This window comes from Camellia sinensis, chromosome 7 (assembly GCF_055761805.1).
Source record: "Camellia sinensis isolate YWXY chromosome 7, ASM5576180v1, whole genome shotgun sequence".
Taxonomy (NCBI): Eukaryota; Viridiplantae; Streptophyta; class Magnoliopsida; order Ericales; family Theaceae; genus Camellia; species Camellia sinensis.
In genome coordinates this window covers 157,591,189-157,601,934 of record NC_138967.1, presented here as the reverse complement: position 1 = coordinate 157,601,934, position 10,746 = coordinate 157,591,189, and the positions used below count along the sequence as shown (strand labels likewise).

General features: G+C 46.3%; 1 long non-coding RNA gene across 1 annotated transcript; it reads right to left on the bottom strand.

Moving 5' to 3' along the window:
* Nucleotides 1-444: 444 nt before the first annotated feature.
* Nucleotides 445-1,157, bottom strand: LOC145794836 (uncharacterized). Its single transcript, XR_014334774.1, has 3 exons — nucleotides 948-1,157; nucleotides 659-820; nucleotides 445-565 (listed from the first exon to the last, which is right to left on the bottom strand). It is a non-coding gene; the product is annotated as an uncharacterized LOC145794836 (long non-coding RNA).
* Between the last annotated feature and the right edge of the window lie 9,589 nt (nucleotides 1,158-10,746).

The following is a 10,746-nucleotide window of genomic DNA, read 5'->3' as shown; positions in this document are numbered from 1 at the left end:
GATCACTGGGCGTCAGAGGCTCTAGTGGAATCGGAATAGGAGAGCTAGCCCCGTACTGCCACGCCATCAACTCAGTGGGCATATCTGGCCATCCGACATGAGGATGAATCGACGGAGTCGGGGGAGCTGGTCTACTCCCACCTCTAGATGTGCCAGCCCGGCTAGAAGAAGGGATGTCTGTAGCTCGAGCCCGAGCCTGATCCGAGGATGACATACCGGCAGGTCTCATCATCGGAATACGAGCTTCTGTCAATGGGGGCATCAAATATATGTGACGGTAGGTGGCGTAGTCCCCCTCCGCAACATACAGCAAAGCATCGCTGCCCAGCATGGCGCCGACTACCTCTGAGTAAGAGAGCCTGTCAGCGGTCCGCATACTAGCTGGAGGTACTGCGGGAACATCCTGAGAAAGATATCCCCGTACCTGGCACAGAAAGCGCTCCCCCAGGAACCAGACTCTGCCAACTGGCCCTTCGAGCAGGACCCTATACCGGGAGATGCCTGATGCTCCGGTATACTGAAGTAGGAGATCATCACCCAGAGGTGCCCAAGGCTGCCAAGTAATCTGCGGATGATAAATGTATAAACCAATCAGAGAACGAGAATATACAGAGCGAATCAAAGATGAAAATGAAAAGAACTGAAAGTTCTGAAATACCTCTGAGTGTCGCACAGTGTCGAAGTACTCTCGCAGGCGAACCAGGGTCTCTCGAGGCCTCGCCCGGTGCGGGCCCTCAAATATCAATGAATATGGGGTCACGGGAATCCCCACCACCTCCAGCACTGGGGCTAACGATGGAAAGTATACATAAGCCCATAGCTGAGAAAAGCAGTGCAGAATGTAAGTACGAAATGATGAGAGCAAAATGCAGACTGTAAAAATGTGCTGTATGTACAATGTACAAGTAATGAAGAGCAGAAATATAAATCAAGGAGACAGAAAGTACCTCCCAAGCTCTCCAGTAGCCGCCAAGCAAATCGCCCCGCCCGCGGGAGGTCGCGCTCATGTAAAAGTAGAGGGTAGCCAGGCCAGCGCCACCCCAATCATATCTACTGACCTGTGATAGGTCGACTAGAGCGCTCAGCAGATATAGCCCAATGGTGTTCCCTCTGTCGGCAAACAGGGTAGTCCCGAAGAGGAACATCAGGAAGCCACGAGCATACTGCTCTGTCTCCTCAGGAGTCTCGGGCATCATCTCAGCCCGCCGGAAATGGGAGGAAAACCAAGTATAGCGGACTCTCCCAGAGACCCTGTCAACAGGTGGGCGAGCCCCCAACAAATACATCCAGGCGGCCTCCCACTCGCCCATATCCTCATCGTATGGGATGGCCCAACCTCCGACATCAAGGCCGGTCAATACAGCAAAGTCAAAAGGGGTCATGGTCATGTCCCCGGTAGCAGAAAAATGGAAGGAATTGGTGGTGTCCCACCATCTCTCTACTAGGGCTGCCATCAAGGTCCTCCTAGCAGGACATCGTGACAACCCGGCGCAGAAGGGCCCAAACCCTGCCAAGTCTACCAAATCCCTGACGCCCTCCGGGAGCTCAGTATACCAATCCCGCGCCGCGGTGGAACCATATCCTCGCACACTGCGGGAACCACCCTGCATTCAGAATGAATATATGTGTCAATAATAAGATGAAATGGGCTGAGTGCCGATGAAGTGAAATAAGTTGCATACAAATAAAATGAAGTAGTCGTGTGTTCAAAAGTGAAGTGTACGGACTGTGTGTTCAATATAATCAACTTTCAACTTTCAGTTTAATTGTGGGCTGCGTGTTCACTATCTACCTGGGCTGCGTGTTCAGAGAATTTGAATTTTGGGCTGCGTGTTCAACTTTCAGTTAATTGTGGGCTGCGTGTTCACTATCTACCTGGGCTGCGTGTTCAGAGAATTTGAATTTTGGGCTGCGTGTTCAACTTTCAGTTAATTTGTGGGCTGCGTGTTCACTATCCACCTGGGCTGCGTGTTCAGAGAATTTGAATTTTGGGCTGCGTGTTCAACTTTCAGTTTAATTGTGGGCTGCGTGTTCACTATCTACCTGGGCTGCGTGTTCAGAGAATTTGAATTGTGGGCTGCGTGTTCACTATCTACCTGGGCTGCGTGTTCAGAGAATTTGAATTTTGGGCTGCGTGTTCAACTTTCAGTTTAATTGTGGGCTGCGTGTTCACTATCTACCTGGGCTGCGTGTTCAGAGAATTTGAATTGTGGGCTGCGTGTTCACTATCTACCTGGGCTGCGTGTTCAGAGAATTTGAATTTTGGGCTGCGTGTTCAACTTTCAGTTAATTGTGGGCTGCGTGTTCACTATCTACCTGGGCTGCGTGTTCAGAGAATTTGAATTTTGGGCTGCGTGTTCAACTTTCAGTTAATTTGTGGGCTGCGTGTTCACTATCTACCTGGGCTGCGTGTTCAGAGAATTTGAATTTTGGGCTGCGTGTTCAACTTTCAGTTAATTTGTGGGCTGCGTGTTCACTATCTACCTGGGCTGCGTGTTCAGAGAATTTGAATTTTGGGCTGCGTGTTCAACTTTCAGTTTAATTGTGGGCTGCGTGTTCACTGTCTACCTGGGCTGCGTGTTCAGAGAATTTGAATTGTGGGCTGCGTGTTCACTATCTATCTGGGCTGTGTGTTCAGAAAATTTGAATTTTGGGCTGCGTGTTCAAACTTCCATTTAAAGTGTGGGCTGTGTGTTCACCTTGGAATTCGGGCTGTGTGTTCAATAAATCAATGATTGAGCCATGCGTTTTAATGTGGGCTGTGTGTTCGCAATTAATTAATGAACCGAGTGTTCGGGAGTTTGAATGTTGAAACTACATGTTCAAAGATGTAAGGAAAGTACTATGTCACAAGCTGAATGTTTAAACATGGCAAGGGTGCGAAATGTAAAATACAGAAGATGAGGTAAATACCTCTCGGGCCTCGTGAGAGAGATGCTGCTCCGGCTCTCTGAGAAGCAGATCTGCGGGTGCTCTCTCGTCAAAACTGGTAAAATGACGGAAAACGGCACGAGGGAGGGCGTGCACTGCTGGACGGTACCTCTCGGGCATGAAAGGTCGAGTCCTCGGAGGAAGAGTCATAGGATCGAAGTCGTCCCCAGCGCCTAGAAAACCTCCACCGTGAGGAGAATTGCCTGCCATTTTCGAGAATCTGCAAAAGGGGAGCAAAAATGAGCAAATGAGCAAAAATTGGCAAAAGTCAACAAAAGTCAACTCTCGGGAAATAAAAAGTCAACAAAAGTCAACTCCCGAGAAAATATTCTAAATATTAAGATGAACTTACCTCAAGTGGTGAAACTGCAAAAGAAGCTCCGAAGCCGGAATTTAATCGCTCCAAAGTGTTTAAAATTAAGTGTTTTTTTACGAAAACAATTTGCGCGGGGCGTTGGAAAATGCGCGTGAAACTCAAAACTGGAGAGAAAAGTGTTGAAAGAGGCAAGGAATGAAGTGAGGTTCGGCTACCATTTATAGGCCTCAAGCCTTGGGTGAAAAGGCATGGAAAAAGGAGGCAAAAAGACCAAAATACCCTCGGCAAAAGGGCATGGCCGGCCGGCCCCTCTTTCTAGCTGGCCAGCCATCTGCTTTTTGCAGAAATGGCCGGCCAGCCATTGGCTTTTGTGGAAAACGGTTGGACACCCCCCCTTGGGAAGATAAACGGCCGGCCATCATCTCCACATGCTCACCTAGCTCTCTGCAAATTTTGAGGAAGATCGGGGTTCCCGGGACCTGAAAAAGTGCAAGAAACGTACACTTCCGGTCGCAAAATTGCTCCGTCGGGACTTCGGTTTCAAGTGCTGACATGTGTCTCATCATCATTCATCGAAATCAAAGTGTATCCTTTTTGAATGAGCTGTAACCTTTCAAAGAAGCAGATCGGAGGCCGTGATCGAGTTACCCTCGCCGAAACACGCGTTTCCATACTCGTTGTTTTACGACGAATGACACTCTGATTCATGCTCGTTTTGTACTTTCATGCACACATCTTGCATTCTCATGGGCATACTCACATTGTCATATACATTTCTTGATATTGGCATAACTCCGTGTTTGAGCATGCGTTGTCACACATGTTCCATTCTTGCATTGCGGCGCATTCACTCACCGGCACTGCGTGTGTCGAACTTTCGAAATCACATCAAATATGTGTTGTTAGCATATTGTACTTGTTGCAATTTCTCTCTTTTGCAGGCACGATATTGTATGTACGGTTCAATTGAGGCTGGTGCGACCGGACGAATCGCGCAGGTATCGTATCTTCTCCGTGTGAGACGTGGCGGAGATTGAATAATTCTCCGCATTCTTAACTGCATGAAATGTAGTTGTTGCTTTGCATTCTTGCTTAAAACTGTTGCATCTATTTGCGAATACTTGCTTCGTTACAGCCTGCTGCATTTGCATGATCATTGGGTTACCTTCGGCTTCTTGCATATCATTTGCATTTTGCCCCCTGCCTGCGGGCATGCCTGCGGGCACATTTCTGTCTATCCTGTATGTTTGTCTAAGTCTTCGGCCTTGTCAAAAATGGGTCGTCTTTTGGCTTTAACATTCACTCCCGTCACTTGTGACTTCCGAGTTCTGTCAAAGAGGGGCAACTGTAGACACCCCAGTTTTGACCGACCTTAAGACTCAGACGTCACCGATTGAGCGCTTGGTGATGTTGCATAATGTGCTTGTTCAGAAGTTTCGGAGTCGCGGCCGTGAGCCCTGCCTCCGGACTCCCGAACCCTTTTCTGTGCCTTGTCTCGGTTTGCGAACCAAACTCGGTTTTCTCTGTTTCTTTTCCTGAGGGGAGAGAGAGGTCCCGTAGACCATCTCTCAATATCCGTAGGCTACATTTGGTGGCCGTAGGCCATTTTGCCCATTTCGGAGTCCGGTTCCCGGTTTTCGGAGCCGTCAGGCCGTGTGCCTCGGTTCGGAACCGCTTAACCATCTCCTATTGCTCTGATTTTTGGCATACATTTTATTTCATACATTTTGAGGGACACTGGGGGCTGGGAAACCCACTTCGAGGTCAAATACAATTTTCAGTGCTTAACAGCCCATTTCCGGGACCCCGAGCTGCGTGTTTTGGCTCCGGAACATTCGTTTTGCAACGGTTTTCGCTCATTTTTGGCAGGTACCTCTGTTTTATCACAGGGAAGGTCACTGAAGGGTGGGAGGCCAGCAATTGTTGCGACAGCCAGTTATCTCTCCTCCCGAGCCTCCCGGCGCCCGTTTTTCGCACTTCCGGGCTAATGTTGAATACCTTAGAGCTAGCGTTGCCAACTTTCGACCACATATCTGTGATCTACACATTAGAGAGGCCCCTAAAAGTTCATGGCCGGCCATTAAGGTCACTTGACCCTTTTGACCCCTTTCTTCCGGGCTAATGTTGAATACCTTAGAGCTAGCGTTGCCAACTTTCGACCACATATCTGTGATCTACACATCAGAGAGGCCCCTAAAAGTTCATGGCCGGCCATTAAGGTCACTTGACCCTTTTGACCCCTTTCTTCCGGGCTAATGTTGAACCCCTTGGACCTTTTTTCTCGAACTTTGAACCACATATCTGTGATGTACACACCTGAGAGGCCCCTAAAAGTTCATGGCCGGCCAGTAAGTCAACTTGACCCTTTTGACCCCCTCTTTCCGAGCCATTGTTGAACCCCTTGGGCCCACTTTCTTGGAATTTCAATTACATGGTTGTGTTGTACACACATAGGGCTACCTCCCCAATACCTGGCCGGCCAGAAAATATGGTTGACCCTTTTGACCCCTAGCCGGCCGGCTAGGGGGTGTGGCCGGCCGGCCACCTCCAGCAAAAGTGAGCGGCCGGCCGTGCTCTCCTCACTGTGCCCCTTCCAGCTGTGAGGCAATATCCCCCAGATATTTTCTGTATCCGGGGGATATTTTGGGAGAGAGTTATGCTCTCCTTTGCACCCCCCTTTTACAACCCCTCTTTGATCCTTATAATGAGCTGGTGGTCTTCTTTACAAGGGTTAGAAAAATTCATCTCAAAAGCAAAACCCTAAACTCCATTGTTATAGCTTTCAATTCTTCAAAAAACCCTAACTTCTTAACCTTCATTCCTTCTACACCACCAAGCTCTACCACCACCATCTCATTTCCAGCAGCTAGGAGGGATTCTTGAAGGCTAAAGAAGCTGCAAATCAAACCAAGAAGCAACAAAAGCTTAGATCTTCAAGGGTAAGTTACACTTTGATCCTTTTGACCCTTTCCTTTGATCTATTTCTAAACCTCATCTCCTTTTGGTTTCAAGCTTCGGCCCTAACTGAAAAGGGCCATATTTTGAACTCATCTTCACTTCTCATTAAGGGCTCAACCCTGTTTGAGCCCTCCATAATACACTTGCTTCATTGACCATCTTGTATGACACAATTTTGCATGCTATTTTTGACCCATGAGCAATTTATTTTCGAGCATGTTGTAAACTGATATGAGGCATATTTTGAGCCCCTCTTCAACATTGGAGAAGGGCTCAACATTGTTTGGTGTTTCCATATGTCATTTGTAGTTATATCTCCTATTTGGCCCCATTTTTGTATAAATTGATAGCCCTCTTTGCTTCTGTTTTTGGACCTTGGTCCGAACTTAAAGTGGTCTTGTTTGGGCCTATACTTCATGTTTCATTCACACTTTTTTTCTGTTTGGTGATTATTTTGTATACTTCATGTTTTAGCACCTTTTGAGCTTCATTTTACATCACATTTTTAGCATATTTGTATACTGATTTTGAGACTGCCATATACTGTAAATGTTCATATTTTTGGTCCATCTTTAGTATTGTAGAAGGAAATTTTTCAGTTTGGGTTTTGCTTATACCACTTGCTTCTTTACCCCTCTTTTGGCCCCCATTCTTGCATGCTATGCTTCCCTTATCTATGCTTGCTGTTTGGCCATGTTCATAACTGTGAAAGTGCATCTTTTGGGACTGTCTAGCTTCTGTCTTTGTATTGCATGTCCATATTGTGCATGTTTAGCATGGCTATAGGCCATTTCGGATGCCTAATGTTGCATTTCGGGACATTTCCTTGCATTTCATGTCATTTCGCTTCATTTCGGGACTGTTTTCCCCCATATTTTGCTGCTGAAATTCCATTGGCATGCTTGCATATCATTTTTGCCATGTTTCATCACATTTTATCATTGCCTCGGTTTGCGTGCCCGTGTGCACGCATTTCGAGGCACTCCGTTTTTATCCGTCGGCATCTTATGTGAGCGTGGCTGAGGCCCTCTCATGTTAGTATAAGTCCATGTTGCATTTTCCATGTCATTTCATCACATTTTATCATTGCCTTGGTTTGCGTGCCCGTGTGCACGCATTTCGAGGCACTCCGTTTTTATCCGTCGGCATCTTATGTGAGCGTGGCTGAGGCCCTCTCATGTTAGTATAAGTCCATGTTGCATTTTCCATGTCATTTCATCACATTTTATCATTGCCTCGGTTTGCGTGCCCGTGTGCACGCATTTCGAGGCACTCCGTTTTTATCCGTCGGCATCTTATGTGAGCGTGGCTGAGGCCCTCTCATGTTAGTATAAGTCCATGTTGCATTTTCCATGTCATTTCATCACATTTTATCATTGCCTTGGTTTGCGTGCCCGTGTGCACGCATTTCGAGGCACTCCGTTTTTATCCGTCGGCATCCGATGTGAGTGTGGCTGAGGCTCACTTATGTTGGTATAAGCCCATTTGTCATTTCCATGTCATTTTATCATTGCCTTGGTATGCGTGCCCGTGTGCACGCATTTCGAGGCACTCCGTTTTTATCCGTCGGCATCCGATGTGAGTGTGGCTGAGGCTCATTCATGTTGGTATAAGCCCATTTGTCATTGCCATGTCATTCTGTCATCGCCTCGGTTTGCGTGCCCGTGTGCACGCATTTCGAGGCACCTCATTTTCATCATATCTGTCATCGCCTCGGTTTGCGTGCCCGTGTGCACGCATTTCGAGGCACCTCATTTTCATCATATCTGTCATCGCCTCGGTTTGCGTGCCCGTGTGCATGCATTTCGAGGCACCTCATTTTCATCATATCTGTCATCGCCTCGGTTTGCGTGCCCGTGTGCACGCATTTCGAGGCACCTCATTTTCATCATATCTGTCATCGCCTCGGTTTGCGTGCCCGTGTGCACGCATTTCGAGGCACCTCATTTTCATCATATCTGCCATCGCCTCGGTTTGCGTGCCCGTGTGCACGCATTTCGAGACCTCTCATTTTCATCGCATTTATCATCGCCTCGGTTTGCGTGCCCGTGTGCACGCATTTCGAGGCACCTCATTTTTAGCATTGTGTATGTTAGGATCGCATCTTAGTTACATTTCATACATATCATGCATATTGCATCGTGTCCGGAATAGGAATTAGTCCGGGCACGGGAATCGAGGTACATTTCGTACTCCGAGTGACGGAATGTGTCTCAATTCCCCAGTCACCGACACTCCGGATTATCCATGATGGGGTTAGGTTTTAGCTGTAATTTCATGTGCATTCATCCTATATTGAGTTGTGCATTTCGACTCCTCGACCATCATGCCTCGGTATGCGTGATTGGTGGCACGAGGATCGAGACATGCATATATTTGTGCAAATACATTGCTATGCCCCTTTCTTGCTCTCTGTTGCAGCAAAACGCAGAATCAGCAACTTTTCAAAGCTTGGCACACATTTCAAGAAACAGGTGTAAACAGAGGCTAATTGGGGCATTCCGGTGGATTTCCGCGCAAGACAATCCGGACATGCATCATCCATCAGAAGCAAGGCAGTCCCTGGCTTGCACGCCAGTTTATTTGCTTTCTAGTTAATTCATTAGTTAGAATTCTGTAATATTCTTTTATTCGGGACTGTAATATTCGGACTGTATTATTTATTCGGATCCTCCAAGTGAGGACACAATTGTAATAAGTGTGCGTGAGTGTGATGTATGTCTTCCAACCCCACGTCTTTCTCCCTTTTATTTATCCGCTTATGATGGTTAGATTAGGGCATGTTTAAATAAATTAGCATTCAGTATGACAGCATGTTTGCATCATTCATCTGTATTGCATGCACCGGGCTCGGCGCACCATACTAACTGCATCGTACTTTCAATTCCAAATTGAATACATGGTAGCTGTAGCATTTCATGCACCATCTTAGAATAGCCGAGCCTACTATAGTTGCATTTTCGCATGTGTTGCATTAGGCATCTCTGTATACTTAGGATCATACATGATTTCTAACATAATTTCTATTTTGGCTTGGAGTACTCGGTGAGTTTTTATGCTTTAGCATCCTTGCATGCGTGTGAGTGAATGCCATGATAGCATGCTTACCATGAGACTATTTGCTTATCTGACATAACTGCCTGAATGCCTGTGGGTGAAGGTTGGGTTGTTTAAATTGGAATAAATCATCAAATGTTTCAAAGCCTACCTGCGGGTAGCAAACCATTTTCAAAAGCAAACATAGAATGTTTTGTTCCAATTCGGACGACCCGGTCTATATTTATATGCTGTGAGCATCACATAGTAACCTAGGCTAATAAACCGGAATAAGAACTCGCAATGTTTTCAAAAAATTGATATCATGGTTAGTAGAGGCCGGTCTATGACCGGGCGAGCGGGGGTGCTCACGAAGTGACCTTCCCCAATCGTACCCAAGTTCCCGAGCCGAGGCAACTTTGGTGATGACGGACACGTGGCCTTTTGGCACCGAGTCAGGGTTTCCTAAATTTCCCAAAATAAAATATTTAGGTGGCGACTCTGTATCTGGCAAAGCAGTCCATGTTTGGCACTTCTTTCAAAAATCAGTTTTCCTAAAACGATTTGCCGGATTTGGACTCTTTGGTTCAGACTTAGAACCGTGACATTTTGAGAGTCCGAGCTGTAGTGACCCCAAATGAACAGAACGGGACCTAAACCCTCCCGGGGCGTTCGGGGGACGTCTACAGAGCCGAGTGGGCATGCATTTATCCTTCTTCCCGAGGCTATTTTACCGCTTTATTAGCTTTGTTAATTTGCTTAACTAGCTAAGTGGTCTGTAATAATTAATTAGCTAGAGTAGTAAATTATTTATTCAATTTGTATTATTCTTTTGGACCCTCCGAGAGAGGGCAATGTTGTAATAAGTGTGCGTGCGTGTAATGCATTTCTTCCAACCCCACGTCTTTCTCCCTTTTACTTACATGCTTTGATGGTTAGTTCTAGGTCATGTTTTGATTAGCATACTTATGATCGCATGTTTGCATCCATTCATCTATCTTGCATGCACCGGGCTCGGCGCATCATGCTAACTACATTGTATTTCAATTCCAATTTGAAATACGTGTATCAAGTCGCATTTCATATGCCATTCTTAGGGTAGCCGAGCCTATCTTAGTTGCATTTTGCATGCGTTGCATTAGCCATTGCTAACATGAACTAGGATCACGCATGATTACTAACTAGTTTCTTGTTTTGGCTCGGAGTACACTGTGAGTGTTTATGCTTTAGCATCTTGCATGTATGTGAATGTTAACATGACAGCATGCTTGCCATGAGGCTAATTAGTTATGTGATATAACTGCCTGAATGCCTGTTGGTGAAGGTTGGATTGCTTGAATTGGAACAATTCATTGGAATCAGTGTTTTAGCCTACTCGCGAGTAGCAAACTTCAAACCATTTCCAAACAAACGGATATGCGATGCTTTGTTCCAAATTAGGTGATCTAATCTATATTTGTTTTGTTGTGCGCATCACGTAGTAAGACTAGGCTAATAACCGGAAT